This window comes from Loxodonta africana, chromosome 14, assembly GCF_030014295.1.
Source record: "Loxodonta africana isolate mLoxAfr1 chromosome 14, mLoxAfr1.hap2, whole genome shotgun sequence".
In the NCBI taxonomy this organism is placed as follows: Eukaryota; Metazoa; Chordata; class Mammalia; order Proboscidea; family Elephantidae; genus Loxodonta; species Loxodonta africana.
Genome location: NC_087355.1, coordinates 23,972,866 through 23,992,989, shown reverse-complemented (window position 1 = coordinate 23,992,989; position 20,124 = coordinate 23,972,866). Strand labels below are relative to the sequence as shown.

Here is a 20,124-nt window from a genome sequence, read left to right as displayed (position 1 = left end):
CTCTGCACTGAACAGAACTTGCAGCATTCTGAGTGCCTGCACCCCACTGTGGGGTTCACTGGGGAGTGGCTCTCCCATGGAAGTGGCAGATTGGTCACTCAGTGTTGCAAATGCATGTGGCAGAAGTTCCAGGGCAGTGGACCTAGAGGCCGCACTGATTCATTAGTCACTGAACTCTCTTTCTCCTCTAGCTCTCTGGCACTCAAAATGCAAGGCTATATTTAAAAAAAAAAAAAAAAGTTCAAATTGCTTAAGATGATCTATTAACTACTCTACCAGACTCCCAACAGTTTTATAACCTGCTTCTTAAAAGAAAGCAGCAAATAGCAATCTGTCTACTGTTGAGTTATATCCTACTGCCAACACAGCTTCCCATGATTTATGAAGTTAAAAAAAAAAAAAAAAAAGTACTACACAGCCAACTTAGAGAAGAGCTACATTCCCTTCTCAAAGGATTTCTTGGCTAAGGCATACTGAGCTTTTGTTTTAAGCATGAATATCTAATTTGTTATGATAACTTTTACATGTACAGGATCAAAAACAGTGATTCCATTAATGTCAAAGTTTTTTTTATGCTCCAATCCATGATGCATACAGTTGCCATATTAATCTTTGTGAAGTATCCCAAGTTCTTCTCCAGTCTAACTGCAGGGCAATCATGCAACATCCCCCTCGCCCCCAACTCATACCCTGTTTGTTTGAGTCTCCGCCCGTCCTCCTCATGTCATGCCTATTCTTACCTGTCAAGTATTTCCTATGAGCTCTCCTCTGCCATGACAATCTACCCCAGTTCCCTCCAGTATAATTCAAAGTAAAATACTAATCACATAGTTATATAGCATTTTATGTTCTTCAAAGTACTTTAATTATACTACTGGGTTCTCCTAAAATTTTTTTATTGAAAGTAGTTAGGATATTAAGCCTCTGTCCAGTATTATTCTAGACCATCTTGGCTTTGTCTACATTTCTCTAAGATACATGTTTCAGTTTGATTTTTTTTTTTTGGTAGTAGTAAGCAGAGACGGCTAAGGCAATTACCATAGTAACTGTTATCTTGATCTTTTTCATAGTCCAAAAAAGTTGAGAATTGGTACTTTAGGTAATTATTAATTCAACTTTAGATTCTATAGCTTATATGTGGCCATTACACCGCAGAATTGCTATAAGGTAACATCACAAAAAAGTTTACAAGGTCCAGTCTAAACTAGAAAAATATTCCTAAAAGTAATCAAGCCTATTAAGTCTTTTAAGTATCTGGTTATGATTAAATTGTTCCCAATTAAATGACCCAGCGATCATTTCCAAGTGTTAAAACTTTGCCTAGTCTTGGAAGACAGGATGAATCTAGTATTCAGGGCCTATATACGCATATACACATATAGCTTACCCATCAGGACGAGCAGAACTGCCCCATAGAGTTTCCAAGGAGCAGCTGGTGGATTCGAACTGCCAATCTTTTGGTTAGCAGCCATAGCTCATATACATATATACACACACACACGCATATACATATAAATACATGTACTTATATTTAAACCAAAATCAAACCCGTTGCCCTTGAGTTGATTCTGACTCACAGTGACCCTATAGGACAGAGTAGAACTGCCCCATAAGGTTTCCAAGGAGCGGCTGGTGGATTTGAACTGCTGACCTCTTGGTTAGGAGTTGAGCTCTTAACCACTGTGTCACCAGGGCTGCAATATGACTTGGTATTAAATCCTAAGAAATTACACACAATATAAAATACCAGTAAGAATACCTAACAAATCTGACTCATGTCGGCTGCATGTGCTCCTTTAAATGGTCAGTATCCATGCTGATTAGAAACACAGACACCTGCGTGGGTTGGCCCTAACAACTTCCACATATTCATGGGCTATGTATGTTCCTGCCTGCAGGTGTGAAATGACTAATCCAGATCGCCAGCTCATATAAAGGTAGGTGATAGAAGATTGACAAGTTCCTAATTGTTTTTTAAGCTTAATTTGTTGCAAAGGTTCTGAAACTGATTAATGTCACACACACCCCACCTGAAATTAGTCTGATGGCATTAACTTATTCAACAAATATTTCTTGAACACCTACTGTATGCAGGTACTGTGCTACGATCTGGCCACACAGTGATGGGTAAAACAGAAGCTGGTCCCATTCTTGTCTCTAAGCAGAATTGATACTTACCAGCACTGAACTGTATTAAATCACTACACCAAACATAAAACAGTTCTGGTTTATCCTTCATATAAGCAGGGTACTATGTCTGCATATTGTAAAAAATGTGATTTGTGGCTGCTTTGGCAACCCTCACCCCCCCCAAAAAAGCGGTTCAGAGGGCAGTTAAGCTACTGGTTTTGTTTTTAAAAGAAAAAGAGAAACAAAAGAATCTAAACATGGTTATGTGACTCTTTTGCAACTGTGGGTTTAAACATATTTTCAGGGAAATATGTTTCACCTTAAGTAGCTAGTAAAGTGTGAAACAGGTTTGTTTTTATATGAGGTTTTCTTTTGAGGGGGAGCAATCAGTTAAAAAAAACAAAAAGGTAGTGGCAGGGAAACATTTCATTTAAAATATGTAACTTATACAGAAGGCAAACTTGCCCTTCTGCATAAATGATCTCCAATGTGTCAGTACATTTTCTACATTCCAAGAGAAAGGGCTGTGTTCTTTATCTGGAAAGGCTCACCAGTATAGGCAATACTGCAACTACTACTAACAGTGTTGACAACAACAAACAACTTGTTGAGGCAACTGTGAGGTGAAGTAAGCTATCCAAGGCCACACAATCAGCCTTGGAACCCAGACTGGGTGGATTCTGAAGCTCATGTCAAATACTTGCTGAGCTCCTAATGTGCACCCAGGCAGATAAGCCTGGCATAAGTGCACTCACATCAGGACCGCTCGGACTCCTTCTTAAACCAGTGCTCAGGTTTCATGCTGGAGCCTTATACATGTGAGTGAGCATCAAGGCGGTTAATCATTTCCTTCACTGCCTGAATGGAGGTGAGCAATTATCGCTGGTGTGTGATTTCCACAGCCAAACTTCCTGACTTATGTCTGGGGCACATTATCAAATAAACTTTGATCAACACTAATTCTGTCCCTTACTTTACAAGAAAAATGCTATAAAAAGGTGGCTAGAAAGCATCACATTTTCAGGAATTTTCTCAAGAAACCAGACTAGTTTTCCTTTCTAATTACTCTTGCCCTCAACAGTCTGGTAGATGACATCTGAGATAGCACAGCACAGTCGGTCCTTGACACAGTTTGACAGCACAAAGAAATCTGGCACTTTGTAATGAATTATTAATGTGCACAAATACTGTAGCATGTATGAGGTGGGGACCAGCAAAAGGTGAAGTGCTAGTTGCCATGACACCAGTCAGTTCAAGTTAAGGTTCGTGATCTTTAACTTTGTCTCAAAGAGTCATTAGGAGAACATAAAGGGCGAATCTCAAATGGCTTATGTATAAATTCATACATGAATCTGAGAGGGGCAACTCAAATAACTTACCAAACAAGACTGCTGTGTTACATCAACTCCAAGGATGAACTACTTTGGTCAGGAGGTACCAACTAGTAAATAGTTTCCTGAGTTAGTTGCTGTTCATGGTGGTTGGCAAGGTAAGCTAGGTGCTAAACCTAAGTCAGAGAATTATACTCTAAGAAACAAGTATGACATTTAGTTCCTCATTAAGAAAATATGGTTGACCATTGATCTAGGCAGATTTAGAGTCACTAACCAATATATGGAAACCCTGGTGGTGCAGTGGTTAAGAGCTACAGCTGCTAACCGAAAGGTCAGCAGTTCGAATCCACACCCCTCTGCCTCATTTGAGGAAGCCCTGGTGGTGCAGCAGTTAAAATGCTCAGCTGTTAACCAAAAAGGTAGGCAGTTCGAACCCATCAGCCACTTCTCAGGAAAAAGACGTGGCAGTCTGTTTCTGTAAAGGTTGCCCTATAGGGCAGTTCTACTCTGTCCTACGAGTCGGAATCAACTTGAAGGCAGTGGGTTCGGTTTTTTTTTTTTTTTTGCCTCATTTGAATCAGGAGGGTTTAGAGGATTAGAGCTGGAAAGGAACTAGAGATCATTTCTCTGCAAAACAGAAAACTCTTAATAATTGATCTGGCTGTAAAGTGTGAGGGTAAAACCTTGATTACCCGTGCTTAATTTTATCACAAGACTCCAAAACCATAATCTGCCAACAACCAATTGACAGGGTTGCTATGTGATTCAAGTGGGCACTGACGTGCCTATGAGATGTGCCTGACAGGCCTCATATTGTCATAGCTCCTCAGGGTTCCTCTTCAAAGCACTGAATGCTCTGAAAGACAACTGTAAAAGGCATATTTACAATATAAATACGAACTTAGACAGACGTGTAAGTAACTGGACTTAGACATGCCATGTCATATGTCTAGAAATCTCTGAAAGTCAGGTTTACGCCAAATTAACTTCGAACAGCTCCAATGGTCCAGTTCATTCCTGGCGCTATTAATGACAGACTGTGCAGCGCCGGCCCCAGCAGCTGCAGTGTCAGGACAAATTAGCCTAAAGGTAGACAAAAGAGTATGTGAAGAAATGTGGTATCCGGCAAAATCTGACTTTTGAAATCTCGAGACTGATAACATTTTAAAGGTGTAGGTAAAACATCCAGAAATATGTTTCCTATATTTGTAAGCAATTCCGGGTTAACGGGCACTAAGGGAAAAGCAAAGTTAATTTTTCACAGTAGGAAAAGGCCTCACACTATATTATTGTAACGCATTTGTACAATTGTCCTGTGAGCAATTCAAGAAAAGCCATCTTTTTAATGGAATCATTTAAGTGCTTATTTCTTATTTGAACTTCCAAGAAACAGTAGACATTTATTTCTAAAGAGGTCCATACAATTACATTATGATGGGTAAACCATTAAATTCACCAGCACACTGCAGAGCAGTTTTCTGATGCGTGTTTAAAGGTTTTAAGAATCTCAAAAAAAAAAAAAAAAAAAAAAGCATTATGCAGTTTGGAAAAACAAAAACAAAGATTACAAGGAAGACTCCATTGAATAGAGAACATTTAACTAGAAATCCTTAAGGTTCCCCTCCAAATCATTAAACAACTACACTCTTCATTTTGCTCCTGTCTGTTGCAACCAGAGTAACTTATCTTTATCAGAATCACAAAGAAGCATTCTCATGCTTATTTACAAGGCTAAAATGACATCTGGTGGCACTCTTCTCTAGGAACTCAGTCACTGCACCAGGAAAACAGTGATTGGACAGTAAAAATTATTTAAGGCACTGAAAATATGATGAAATGTGTGTTAAGAGGGTTAATAGTATAAGTCTGTATGTGCTCAAAGGTTAAAAACGGTAACATACTACTGGCTGACTTGGATAAGGGACAAATGGTTAAATAAATACTCTTAACTTTGCAGATTTAGAAGTATCTGGGGTTGCCATGAGTTGGAACCGACTTGATGGCAACATGTTTGTTTTGTTGTTTTTGGGTAATAAATACACTGACCACCAAACTCCAGGAATTGTATTTTGACAACACAAAGTGTTACTTGAAAAAAGGTAATTTTCTTTATTACAAATTACCTTCGACTAGGAAGTAAAGCAGACTAAATCTACCTTTGCTGGCAGTAAAAAGTACACTGACTTAAATATTTTAGTTGCAGCTGACAGCACAAGTTCTGAAATCACGTAGTTTAATGACAGTTTCCCGTCCCTCCCATTTGGGTATGTTTCCAGAGCAAAAGGTCTCCTGACCAGTTGTGCAATAAAGCCCCAAGAGCACCAACATACCAAAGCCTGGCAATACCCTCTCAGACTTTACAAAACGTCTTAATTTCCATCAGGCTGAGGCAAGACGTTCTCTCCTTAGAGAGGAGACTAAAGAATACATCATCATAGTCAGATCTGTACCAGTGTTACACCTGCCATCCTTTTAAAATGTTTTTTATTTTGAGGCTACATGGATTAGTTTAACATTTGAACTGCATCAGCAGTTAATACTTAACACAAATACACAGCAACACTCCTACAGTTGCCCTGCAACCCAGAAGCTAATAAAAGAGCTAGGCTTTTCAAATGAACATCTAGATGATGACACCATTAGTTAGTCAGCAAAAATAAATGCATCATTAACTTGCCTTCCCACTGCTAAAGGATGGGATCAACTACCCAAGGCAGCGACTCAGATATCAACATCCTCTTAAATTTCAGGCCTTGCTACACAGAAATACCAGAAATGAGGTGATTTAAAACTCAACCTGTCAATATTTTTGTGGGTCCCTGGATGGGACCGTGGAAAGTACACTGGTCTTTGGAGCCCGGAGACCCACAAGGCCCCCGGCTCTGCCAATTACTTAACCTTCCTTTTGTTCTTGATCTCTCTGAATCTTGGTTTAACTCATTTGTAAGACAGCTCTCCAAGGTTTCTTAGCTCAAAAATGTTCTACATTCAATAATTCTTTCTTCAGTTCCTACCACACATTCAAAATACAAGTCATAACACTGAGGTATTACTTTCCTAAGACTCTAGGAAATGACTCAATAAGGTATCAACTTCATTAATGCAGTTGGGAGCATCTGGTGATAAGTAAAAATATCTATTCATCAAATACTTTTATGTTGCCATGGCCGTGCCTTTTCAAATAATATAACTTGAATTCCTATCTCTTATGTATTAAATTATATGGGTTTTAAAAAATATATTAAATTATAAGTTACAAATCATCTGTGTGAAATAATCACTGATTTTTATGTCTTATGTGAAACCAGAGAAGCTCAATGTTAACAGAAACTATGAACGCTGAACACTATTTCTGAAATCCTGTTCTCCCTGACCCTTCCCCCGGCAGAACCTAGATGATCAAAGGAGTGTTAGATGATCTCCCTCAAGTTCAGACCCCTTCCCTATTTAATAACTCTTCATGGAATAATGAAAATAACCCACAAAATTGCAGCCAAATAGCCTGCCAGACAACAGGTTGTCATTAAGCCCTCTGCTTTATCCTAAGCTCAAGTCCCATCATAGAAATTGTAATAAGACAGATCTCCCAAAGGGCAGAGGCTTCGGTTCCGCTCTAGTGACTGACTAGTCACCCTTCCACGAAGCTAACCACATGCACTGAGCTCAGCCACGGCTCAGGCTGTCTGCAGTGGCAGGGCTCCTTTGCCCTGCTCCAACAGCACACGCCAGGAATGCCCTCATGATTCTCTTCCATCATCCCTTTAATTTCATAATTATAAATAGTTCAAATTCTTCCCTGCTTTCTATTTTTGCTTACTACTGTAGAGCCTTTAAAAAAAAGAATTAGTCTTTACCTAAATGGAGGATATACTCAAAAGATTCCTCCTGAAAACGAATTTTAGTTTATTCTTAAACATGCACTACAACAACTGAAATGTCACTCAATATATATGAGGGCCTATGAGGTGCCTACATTGTGTTATACATTGTTAAAAACAAAAAGAGATCTTTGCGAATCTCTTAAAGAACATTCAGGACTGTAGAAGTCAAATCAGAGGTTCTCGAACTTTGCTACATGTTAGAATCATTGGGGGTCCAGACCACACCCCATACCAGTTATATCAGACTGTCCGTGGATGGCAATCAGGCAGTGGAATACAACATTCCCCAGGTGATTCCAATATGTAGATAACTTTGAGAAGCAATGCTCTAGACTAGAACAGGGTTTCTTAGTCTTGGCACCATTGGTATTTTGGGCTGGGTAATTTTATGTTGTGAGGCCTTGTCCTGTGCATTGTAGGACGGTTAGGAGCAGACCCGGCTTCTACTCATGAGACGTCAGTAGGTGTCCCTCCCACCAGTTGTAACAAGCAAAAACGTCTCCAGATTTTGCCAAATGTCTGGAGGGAAAAGTGCTCCACGAGAACCACTCTCTAGGAGTAACATCACATTAGCAAATACCCTATCCCCATTAGAACAAGCTCTCAAAGAGAGATCTAAAACATTTCAAAACTTTTCTCCCTCATCCACAGAAGTTTGAGGGCTTAGCTTTCAAGACAAGGAATTTTAGACACTTTTAGCCTCAGCATTTTCAGAAGACAGGCCTGGTGATCTGCTTCCAAAAGGTCATAGCCTTGAAAACCCTATGCAGCTTCCTCAAAAACTTAAAAATAGAACTACCATATGACCCCGCAATTCTACTCCTAGGTATATACCCAAAAGACTTGAAAGCTAGACTCAACAGACTTGTACACCAATGTTCACTGCAGCACTATGCACAATAGCCAAAAGATGTAAACAACCTAAATGCCCATCAAAAGATGAATGGGTAAACAGAACGTGGTACATGCATACAATGAAATACTACTCAGCCAGTACGAGAAATGAAATCTTGATGCATGCTACAGTACAGATGGAGCTTGAAGACATTATGCTGGGTGAAATAAGTCAATCACAAAAGGACAAATATTGTACCACCTTACTTATATAAAACAAAACAAAAAAACAAGAAAAGGCAAAATGTACAGAGACCAAAGTTTATTAGCGGTTACCAGGGGTTCCCGGGAGGGAGAGGGAATAAGGCTTGTTATTGCTTACAGAATACTGACTTGGTTTAAGGTGATGGAAAGATTGCATCGATGAAGAGTAGGGTTGCACAGCTGATTACTGTAAGTGCTGTTAATAAGGTGTACACCTGTAAAAAGCTGAACTGGCAAAAGTTGTGTGACAGATATATTTAGGATAACGACAAAAAAAAAAAAAAAAAAAGAGTACCCGCTGAGGCTACTTATGTACAACCAAACACCTCATGGGATTTGGTTCCTTGGTTTGGAGGTTTAGGGTCATGGTTTTGTGGGACATCCCACTTAATCGGCCTAATAACACGTTTGGTGCTTCTGTTTTACCCCCTAGTCCACTGCATAGCGCCTTGGGTCTTAAAAGCTGGCCAGCAGCCATCCAAGGCACAACAATTGGTCTCTAATTGCCTAGGGCAACAGAGGATGGAGAGTCAGAAATAGGAGGAGGAAATGGAATGTGTGGCTAATTGCCTCCATGAACAACTGCCTCCTTTGCCATGAGACAAGGAGAATGGTCTCATGGATGGTGCCTAGCTATCATTACTGAACACTTAGATCAAAGATTCTATAGAATAATTCAGATCAAAAGGGGAGAAATGAAGGACACAATTACAAATTCTCATGGACTCTAGACTTTCTGGAGCCATCGAGGCTGGATGGACCCCCAAAACAATTGCCCTGAGATCATCTTTAAACCTTAAACCAAAGATATCCCCTGAAGTCTTCTTAAAACCAAACAACAGGTTAGCTTACCTAGTAAAAAATGTTTGCCTTAAATATAATGCTCTTTTAAGATCTGCATGGGATCAAACTGACAACAGCAACTCAAAAGATCAGACAGAAACCTTAAGGGACAGTTAGTTAATGTTAATGCGAAAGGAACAACTCAGAAAAGGAGGGTGAAAATGGTTACACAACTTGAAGGCTGTAATCAATGAGGCCAAATTCTGCATGTAGAAAGTGTTGACTGGATGTATGTTTTGCCGTGTTTCTTCTCAAAACAAAACAAACAAACAAACAAAAAACCCTATAGAGCAGTGCTATGCTGCACACAAGGTCACCATGAGTTGGAATCCACTTTATAGCAACTAACAACAACAAGCCTCGGCATCTACTTCTCTCACATTCCATCTTTACCACAGACACAGGGGCTATAGAGTGATCTACAGAAGGTTTCATTCTTCTATAAGCCCATGAGAAAACCTCACCTAGGAAAAAATTATCCCCTTTAAAACTGAGATGCTTGGGCCATTAAGCTTGGATGCATCATCAGTCATTTGGCAATACTGCACAGTTTTGAAAGTTCATGAGTAACATTTCCAAAGACGAAGCTTATGGAGCGATCTGGAATCTTGATCTCATAAGAGTATTACATAACAGAATAAAAGTTTTACATTTTCTAGGAGATAAGCTAAAAAACAAAACTAAAACCACACTGTTATTGAAACTTTGGTACCAAGTATTTATGGAACTTTGTTCAGTCAAGTCCTTGTAAAAGAACCTTTTTTATTCATTACGTTTTCTTTGTTGGTCAATGCTGACACCCAAACTTGGAAGAGAAGGCAAGAAGGTGGGTGACTATAGATGTACTACACTGTTCTCAATGAAATCACCACCTCAGATATGGACTGTGAGAAATTACAGAAGAGACACAGAAAAGCAGATGGATTGGGCTTTGGTAATAAAACTCTAGCATGGTATTAGTTCTTTAGGCTAGAATTTTACATGCTGTCTAATTTAGGGAGCAAACTTTCTCGAGATATTAAGCTAGGTTAATCAGTCATTGCTAAATTAACCATACTAACCAGCTACAACAAAAACAAAAAACAAATAACATTTGAAGATTAATACTTACATTAAACCACAGGTCCAAAGCATAAACCTACTGTATCAGGGGTTTCGAAGTCAACATGTAGTCCCGACAGCTATTGGTAAAGGATATAATCAGGAGGCCTAGGATGAGGGTCTGGGCCCTAGCTTCTCCCTTCCCTAGGGGTGACCTAAGGCAAGTCCCATAACCTCTTTAGATTTGCTTCCTCATCCATAAAACTGGGGATAATGGGCCTACTTAATTCAGAATTGCTGTGAGGCTCAAATGAGAGAAGAGTGTTTATGAAACAGCTTTGTAAAATTTAAGTGCTATACAGAAGTGCAGTGAAGGCACACACAGAATATTAAGCATATATTTATAGGCTACTTTGGTTTTTTTTTTTTTTTGGTTATAGGTGCTATCTGTTTCTGGTTATGTTGTTCCTTCAAGTTCCTGTAGTTCCCGGTTCTTATCATGTATGACTCCCAATGCTCCGTGCCCTTCATGCAGTGCCAGACCACTCATCCAGCTAAAACCCAACAATGACCACTAGGAAAAGCCTCAAAACCATATTGTTAGCAGTTGCTGCAGCTGCCTACCTGCTTCCATCGGGAATCCTGGATGATGCTGGCAAACACCACCACCACCACACTTTCCCATAATATCCCTTTTCTAATCCTCTTATGCAATCCCATTTTACTAGGAGCAGAAAACAACTATATATAAATATAAATCAGAATGCTCGAAGGAAGAGTCCAGCAAACACAAAATACTCAGCTAGTACACAATTATTTTCAAATAATTTATTATACCTTATGTTTCTCTTTCCCAAGAGATTGTAGATTATCCTGTTTTAAAAATCCTTCAGAAATCAGTAGGGGGCAGTATGTTAAATACAATTTGCAGGTGGGAAAATGCAGGCTTTGAATTTTAAGTTTCACTTGTCCTCAAAATACCCATGTGCTCACATAAGTGACACGGCAAATATTTTCCCAGCTACACTGACTTGAGAAGTGTTATTTTGAGGCCCATTGTTTAGAATAACACTAACAAGCCGAACCATGTTAATATTCAAAAGTTCCAAAACTAAGCTATTTGAAGGAAAGGCAAGAAATTCACATTTTATGCAAGCAGCAAATGAGAAACACTGTGTTTTCCCCAAACCAAAGAACACAATGTTAACACCATTACCACCTTTCACACATTTGAGTATCTTTGAAAGTTTCACAGAACCAGTAATGTTTTGTTTCCAAATGTGAATTCATGGTAAGTGACTTGTCAGTTGGGTTAATTTGACAGCACTCAAGGTTGTGGCAGTAATTGCCCTTCCTTGTTAAATATTCTAGCAGCATTTGCTGCAGTGTTGAAAGTTTTTTGATCATTATGAGAGGATATTCAATTTTTCCCCTGCGGTTCACTTAATTTTAGTTTCAGAGCATTTAGGAAAATGGTCTCTGACAGGTGTGAACCTGAGTTTTAAGAGAATTGACAAATAAAGTAGAAAAGAAAAAGGAACTCAAGAAGGGGCCATGCTGCGGAAGATCATCAAGTAAAATATGTCAGCATCCCTTCCTATGAACAGGCATCCATCGGTACTGCTGAAATGATGTAAGCCTCTATAAACCCAGGGTAGAACTTGTTTCAGTGGCGAAGATCCAGGTGACTGAAACTGGTCAACCTGATTAAATCCTTAAGCCATACACTGCCAGCCTATACTCTGTAGACAAGGCAATCTTAACAGTGTTAAGTAACAATACAGGAAAGCTTTATAAGGCTATCCTATTACAGGGGCCAGCTGTGTGCTTTATCTACCTACATGCAGTGGTTAAGAGATCAAGCTGCTAACCAAAGGTTGGCAGTTTGAACTCACCAGCCACTCCTTGGGAACCCTATGGGGCAGTTCAACCCTGTTCTATAGGGTTGCTATGAGTTGGAATTGACTAGATGGCAACGGGTTTGGTTTTCTGGTTTTATATATCTGTATATTTTCAAAGGAAGTATTAAGAGATTCAGTGCTGAGTTATTTTTGATTATGCTTACAAAGGGTCTACCTGAAAGGCGCTCCTAGCTCAGTTAACAGAAATTGTTAAGAAAAGCTTAGGAGGCAGAGTGTCCTCTTAATAGTTAACTACTATACTAACTTCTAAGATAAGAAAAAAAAAATGTTTTTTGATAAGAAGTCACTCATTAAACCACAGAGGTGAACACACCTTAATCTGATCTCTGGAGTTATAGGGTCAAAACATTGGGCTTAGCCCATTAAATTGGTGGGGAATAATTCCTTACTTCTTAAGGACTATTAGATTAAAAAATTTTTTTAAGTATTTTATTTTTGTTGTTGTTACTGAGAATATACACAGAACATACACCAATTCAACAGTGTCTACGTGTACAAGTCAGTGATATTGATTACATTCAAGTTGTGCAACGATTCTCACTCTCCTTTTCTGAGTTGCTCCTTCTCCCATTCACATTAATGCTCTGCTTTCGAACTGCTGTTGTCAATCTGATCCCACATAGATCAAGCTTAAAAGAGCAAAATGCTCAAGTCAGACATTCTTTACTAGCTAAAACTATTGTTTGGTTTAAAGGCTTCAGGGGATATTTTCTATTAGGCTTTTTTATACTCCAAAGATCAGCTACAAAAGGCCCTTTCTCTTAAGAAAATATAGGTTGTGTGTGTAGAAGGAAATAAGATACAGATCCACCCTGCCAGTACACCCCCTAGTGGAATTTCAGCATAGTACAGTTTCGGGGTCCAAAATCATTCTGTGTATTCAGGACTTTCATAGACTTCAATAGACTTTCCCAGGTCTGGTGTCTCTAACTGCACTGTAGTCACGTGCCCTCTACTATATTACTCACTTAGCATACCAAAATGAACCGACAAAACACGTCATCTATACATTCATCCATATAGGCAGATATCCAGATTAAACAGAAGCAAATTGGCTACTTATCATAATTGAAGCAGGCTTAATTTTAGTTTCTGAAAGAAAAGCAAAATTTTATATAAATTTGCTATTAATATTCCTTACCTCAAGAAGAAACATATAAAAGGGGTTTCCTACTTAAAGAAAAATTATTCTAACTCCCAAGCAAGGTTATTAAATTGCTTGAAAGGAATTTTCTGATTGCCATGGCTTAGATATGTTCAAGTTACTAAAATCAATTTCCTGGAATTTGCCAAAAACCTTGAAAATCTTAAAGATAGTTAGAGTGAAAACAAATTCAAGGAATAAGAATAAACTGAAAGAACCTGATCAGTTAAGTATTTAACCACAGGGTCTGTGTTCTTCTCTAGGCCCTCAGTGACCCAATCCTTCTGTGAATGGCTCAGTATTCCTGGGGCACTCTCCATTCAGGCTCTTTGAAAAAGCTATTCAATCAGTGTTAGCATTAGCACAGGTTAAAGAGTGCTTCCACTCTGACATGTCCTATAGATTAATTTCTACTTGGACAGAAAGTAGATGAAGCTGGGATGCAGAAATAATGATGGAGAAAAGAACAAACAGCACCTTTGCTTCAAGCAATCGAGATAAATAGCGAGCTCAGTACATGATCAGACATGGAAGGGCCATTCCCTGAGCCAAGCAACTGTCGACTATTCTACAGGGACTGCCACCCTTAACATGCTGTGGCTAGCTGCCATTGAGTTGGCCCCCAACTCACGGCGACTGCATGTGTTACACAGAAGTACTGCTCCTTAGGGTTTTCTTGGCTGTAATCTTTATAGAAGCAGATCACCAGGCCTTTTCTTCCGCAGCGCCACTGGGTGGGTTCAAACTGCCAACTTTTAGGCTAGCAGCTGACTGTAAACTGCTTGCGCCACCCAGCCTCCTCACCCTTAATATATAAAGGCATTATTAAGTTAACATGAAAATACTTTGGATTTGTGTTTTTCTTTCTCAGCAGCGTGAATACATTTTGATCGAACTATTCAACTACTTTTATCTCCCATTAAGACAGGGCTCTAGTGGTAGAAGAGCAAGTGGAGGCTCTTGTAGGAAGCAAGGGCGTGAGTCCACCTGGCTGGAGCTTAGGGTATACCAGGAAATGCAGGTGAAAAGCTGGGAGGCTAGGTGCAAATCAGGTTTGGGAAGACCTAAGATGTCATGTTAATGAGTTTGGGCTTCATGCAATATGAACAATATGGTCACACAAAGGTTTTAAGCAGGCATATAGCAAGTTGAGTCTGGCTTAAACAACCCTAGGTTGGAGAGCGAAGACTGTAAACAGGGAAAAGTTCAGAAGCTCTTTCAAGAAAGGGTCCAGGCAAGAGGAGATGAAGACACACACCAGGAGGCTGGAATGGAAAGGAGGGAAACAAAGTATATGGTAGCAATAAAACAGCTGGGACTTGGTGGCCCATGAATGTGTAGCGGACGGGAGAATTCAAGATAATGCTAATGTTTCCAAGCCTAATGACTGGCCACGCTAGGGAGTGTATGGAACCCCCAAGACAGTGTATGAATCTGGGAACGTCCCGAGAAATCACAGTTGGAGCCATCTGAAATAAACAGATTATCCAGCTAGAGGTGCACAGTGAGAAAAGATCTGAGCACAGAATATGAAAGAATCCTTACATTTTGGGGGTAGGCACACTGAGTGTTGGGAAGGCAGGGAGAGAAGAGAGAGCAAGTGGGCATACTGCAGAAGCTAAGGGACTAGAGTTTCACAGAGATTGTCAGGCTCACACTCGAGAAAGAAAGATCAAGCCACACACTGGATTTGGCATTCAGGAAATCTGTGCTTTTGCTTTTACATAGCACAGAAATTACGACATTGGTACTCAGCAGTGTTTTCTAAACAATTGAGATAACAGACGCAGATTAGAACATGCACAGATGATGTTGGGAAGCTTTTTACACGGTACAGCACCTAATGCTCTGCTCACCAGTTACACGAAGGGACATTTTATCACGTCAGAGATTTTGATTTTTACTAGCAATAGATTTGGGGCTCAGCATGTGATATATCAAATACAGCAATTAAAAGCTCAATGAGCATGTGGTCTTATTTTGTGTTAGGAAAGAAGGCTATGAAATGGCCCTTTCAGGTATACAGTCCCAGGTACCCAAGCAGGTGTCTAGAGTAAAACAAATGTGCTTTACTCGGTTTTTAACTGTGACCACATCGGTGCATTCAACAAGAATTAATAAAATGAAGTATGCTTACCCAATACTAATTTACAACTCAGGCCAACATATAAGAATTCCAAGTTCGCAGGAGCTATCCTAGGATATGTGAGGCAATACTAAAATATTCAGTCTTACAATTTTTGATATTATGGTATAGAGGAGGAGCTATTGCCCAAATAATTTTATCTGAATATTATTTAATTCCTTAATTCTAAAACTCGGTCTCCCTAACTAGGGAACAGAAGAACACAGTGTTTGAGATTACAAACCAGTAAATCACATAAGAACTTAAACATTCACGATTTGGGACCATTCGTGCGGCGTTAGGTACAGTCCCTGTACTAATGTCTTTAAGTGCTACATCACTCAGATCTAACCGGTGGGCTTTTACTTTTCCTGGATGGATTTTAACTAAATAGACCTTAGACATTTGGATATAGATAAATGCCTAATTCAGTAATTAGTATTTTAAAACTGTGAAACCTTTTAAGTTAAGTGGCCTATTAATTAACTACCAATTATCTTGTCTGACTACCATATCAATAGAAGTAAATTACCGACTAGCTCTTTGACAGATTTAGTCCTTTACCATGCAAAATTTCTTCTAGAATATAAAAGTCCTGGAGTTAAATGCTTTTGCTTCCCCATTTTGGTTAATCAGGGATCAATTTGCAGGTCACATACAAAGGCCAGATGTAGCTTTTTGGTCGAAAAAGGACCTACAGATAAATTTTGGCTGTTAGAAATGGCAAGACAAGATTGTACTCACTCTCTTAAAAAATAACAAGTGAAGCAATGTTAATATTTTTGGAGATATACAGGTCTGCAGTTCCTGTATGGAGGACAACTTTCCATATATCAAAGGGGAATAGAGGCATTTTCAAATTTTTGCATCTCACTGAGACACAGAGAAAGCCTGAGTGAATGATATCTATGATTATTCCAGAGTTAAACTGCACATGGAATCCCTGGGTGCACAAACTGTTAACATGCTCGGCTGCTAAGTGCTTGAAAGGTTGGTGGTTCAAGTGCACCCAGAGGCACCCAAGAAAAAAGGCCTGCCCATCTACTTTGAAAAAACCAGACATTGGAAGCCCTATGGAGCACAGTTCCACTCTGACACACATGGGGTCGCCATGAGTCAGGGCTGGCTTGATAGCAACTGTTTTTTTCTGTTTTTATATTGCATGGACTTTCCATAGTCTTGTCATAACCTTGAGTGTTTCACAGCAGAGCATGCTGACTACAGCCTACTTCAAATCTATCACTTGACTGTCGACCAAGAGAAAGTTCCTGGGAGAGCAGCCAGTGACAGCAGAACACTGGAAGATGAAGAACCATGGAAGACAGGAGGGCTGTGCAGAACAGTGCCGTGCAGCATGAAAATACCTACAGGGTCATGGAAACGGTATGCGGCTAAGACGCAAGGAAGGAAACTGTATGGATTCTCTCCTTGAAGACTCGTAATTGGGCAATATGAATGGTAGCCATACATTCAATTTGAGCTTGGCCAACATGAGACTTCTTAAAAGTCGCTGACCTCACACCCATGAGCAGAGTGAACACGCTATAGTACAAACGTGCAAACAGGTGGGGCGGGAAGTGGAAAAACTGTACAGCTTAAAACAAAGGGAGCTGCAAACAATAATGAATGTGAGCCAAGCCCCATTTTGAAATATCATCAATCCTACACAGCTTGGGTTAGCCCAACATAATGCTTACCTTTTGAAACTTCAGAACATGAACCCACGTGAGCATTGTCTGAACAGGTTATCTTCTAAATATTTAAGCAGAAGCCTAGCCTGTTTTATCAAACATTTACTGAGTGACTTGTAAGTAGAGTTCTGTTCCAAGCAGGGAAAAACAGATGTATTTAACAAACTGCCTTCAAACAGCTTGCCATCTACTTTGGGATGTAGGGTATGTGCATCCCAAAGTAGACAGCAACGTACTAATGAATAAATGTATACAAAAACTTACATCAAAGAGCATGTCCTATGCACCAAAAGAGAATGATAACAAATACTGTAAAAGCTTAAGGGAAAGAAAGGAAAAGCCTCAGACAAGTCATTTTACTGCAGCTTCATCAGAAAACAAGGGGTTGGACAATGTGGTCTCTAAGGTTCCTTGTAGCTCTAATATCCAAAAATGCCAGGAAAGGGCTGGAGTGGGGAGGGTTGGTTATATCAAGAACTTGAGCTGGGCCTTAAAAGGCATATGGAGTGGGGAAAGAGGGTATTCCGGTCACGGGGAATAGCATGAGGAATGGTCTGGGAGTGGGAGCAAACAGCTCTTCAGTGGAAGGTAAGTGGACCAGTCTACATGATTCTCAATTTGACTGTACATGACTTTAACTATGAGTCAGGATCAACATACTACTTGTTTTCCTACGAAAATAGACATCGACTTCTACTTAAGAATCTGGCTCAGGATGATCTGTTCAAAGGACTGAACAAGTCTTTGCTCAGCTGATCTACTTTTTAAAAAGTATAGTGACTTCTCTTCCCTACCCAGATACAGTAAAAAGACACACTTTTATTATTTTTTCTGGAAGGAAAACAGTATGTGCCAATACATCTTTAAAAAGTTACCATCAACGTTTTCACCTAAGAGGACTACTGGAAGGGAAGCTGAATTCTGGTGGCTCTTACGACACCATTTAAAATAACAACAACAACAAAACACTAAAAATTATAGTAAATATTCTTTTAAATTGTAGTTGCTAGATTTTAGCTTCTCAAAAGGATTGTAAATCTTGGCAAGAGGTCAGAAATTCCAACTCTAAAATGAGTTTTCTGACTCAACATTGAAAATAAATTCTTAAGTTTAGATGCTTAGGGGAAAAAACAGCTGGAGAATTCAGGAGCCTCCCATATTTTAATATGAAGTGACGTCATAACTGACAAGGCTTCCAAAAACTCCCTAAATTGTGTGGTTAAGTAACATCTCAAAGCACAGTGAGAACTCTAGGAAGGTGGTATGTTTCTCCTTGGTATACGGATTCAGTTCCAGGATAATTTTTCTCTTAGAGATTTTACTCAATTTTCTCCTTCCATTAGAAAACAGCCTAACATTGTAGGTACAGTATGCCAAGTAATATGCATTCCCAAAGTGACGGCTGTGAATTTTCTGTTCTTTACACATTCTGAATTTACAGGATGTCTAGGGAAGATAAACTGCTCTCCTGTTATCAGTGTTTAATTGCAGATCATATAGGTTTTCGTTAACAATCTGGTTACATTTGAAATTTTAAAGTTCAGCAAAATAATCATGCAGAAAAAGTAATCAAATTTCAGAGCATTTTGTGTAGGTAAAAGTTTATAGTTAGGACATTCTGTATCACCTCAGTCAAAGGTTATTGTGAAAAATGATCCCAGTGTCTGTGGTTCATGTCTGAGATTGTCTAGTCAACTGAAATCAACTGCAGCTTCCATGGCAGCTTCGTCCTTAACCATTCTTCATATATGAAAACTACAGTCCACCTGCAACTTACATACATCTTTTATTTCAAGTGGTGGTTGTTTATTTCACTTAGAACTACAAACACACAAGATTCTGGATAAACTGTACTGGCTCTTACCCACTGACTCACCTCTCATTTCCTTTATCATTTTTTGCCTGTTCTTGTGGACCTGGCAGCAGCAACAGAACTTTAATTCAGTTCCCTGCCCTCACTGCACACAACAAACACACACCTACATGCATGGTGCGCACACACATGAGCACACTTATATTTCCCCCAAACTGTATTTAGTAATCCCCTTACTTGTTTAAAACACAGATATGAGTTAGCTCAGGATATTTATATGTTCATCACTGGAGGTTTGGAAATGAATAAAGTTCACGTTCAAATACAAAACAAAAAACCATTAAATAATTTTCCAGGATTAGTGAGAAAGTCTGATGTTCAACGAGCAACGTTTGAGTAAGTGCTTCTAAAGCCAAGTTAAGTTTTTAAGCAGTTGCTAAAAAATTAATGAGGTTTAATGTGACCTATTTAGGAGAAACAGTTCTTTGTTGTGTTCTATTAGAAAACTAATAGGCCTACAGAAAAAAAAAAAAAACCATATCCCCTTATCCTTTCTTCACTGAATCCTATCCGCCTATAAAAGTAAAGGTGAAATACTACCTGGAAAAAAAGCATAAAGTGGGTCAACTGTATGCAGGGCTACAGGGGAGAGCTTCATACCTACGCTTACTGACGGTAAGTTTAACTGAAAAACGAGGGGCTGGTTTTACCCTCAAAGTAGTAAAAGGCCCTACCCCTGATCCCTGGATGCTACAGCAGTGATGGTTAGATGCTGAGGTGGTTTAAATGCCAGCTCAGCAGGTCTCACGTACCCACCCTCATACAGTGACTCCCATAGGAGAAGCAACTTCTCAGATGCAAAGTCCTGAGATATCCTCCAAGAGGATGTCCTCCGTGGGCCCTGTGGAGGCTCAGTTAAGTGACTGCCAGGGTGGCCTGACCACTCCCAGTGGACCACAAATGCTGATCTCAGAAACCATGGCACTTTCTGAAATGTGGCTGAATAGTAATTTGGAAGCCTAAACTCTGACTTTAGGAATTCATAAGAACAACCGATGTTTTACAAACTCTACAGAAAGCAAAATAAACAAAATCAGGATTT

At 39.4% G+C, this 20,124-nt stretch overlaps 1 protein-coding gene across 1 annotated transcript in view; it reads right to left on the bottom strand.

The window, feature by feature from the left end:
* RDH10 (retinol dehydrogenase 10) overlaps positions 1-20,124 on the bottom strand; it is a 28,032-nt gene that overhangs the window by 5,217 nt on the left and 2,691 nt on the right. The gene's annotated exons all lie outside the window — the stretch shown is intronic.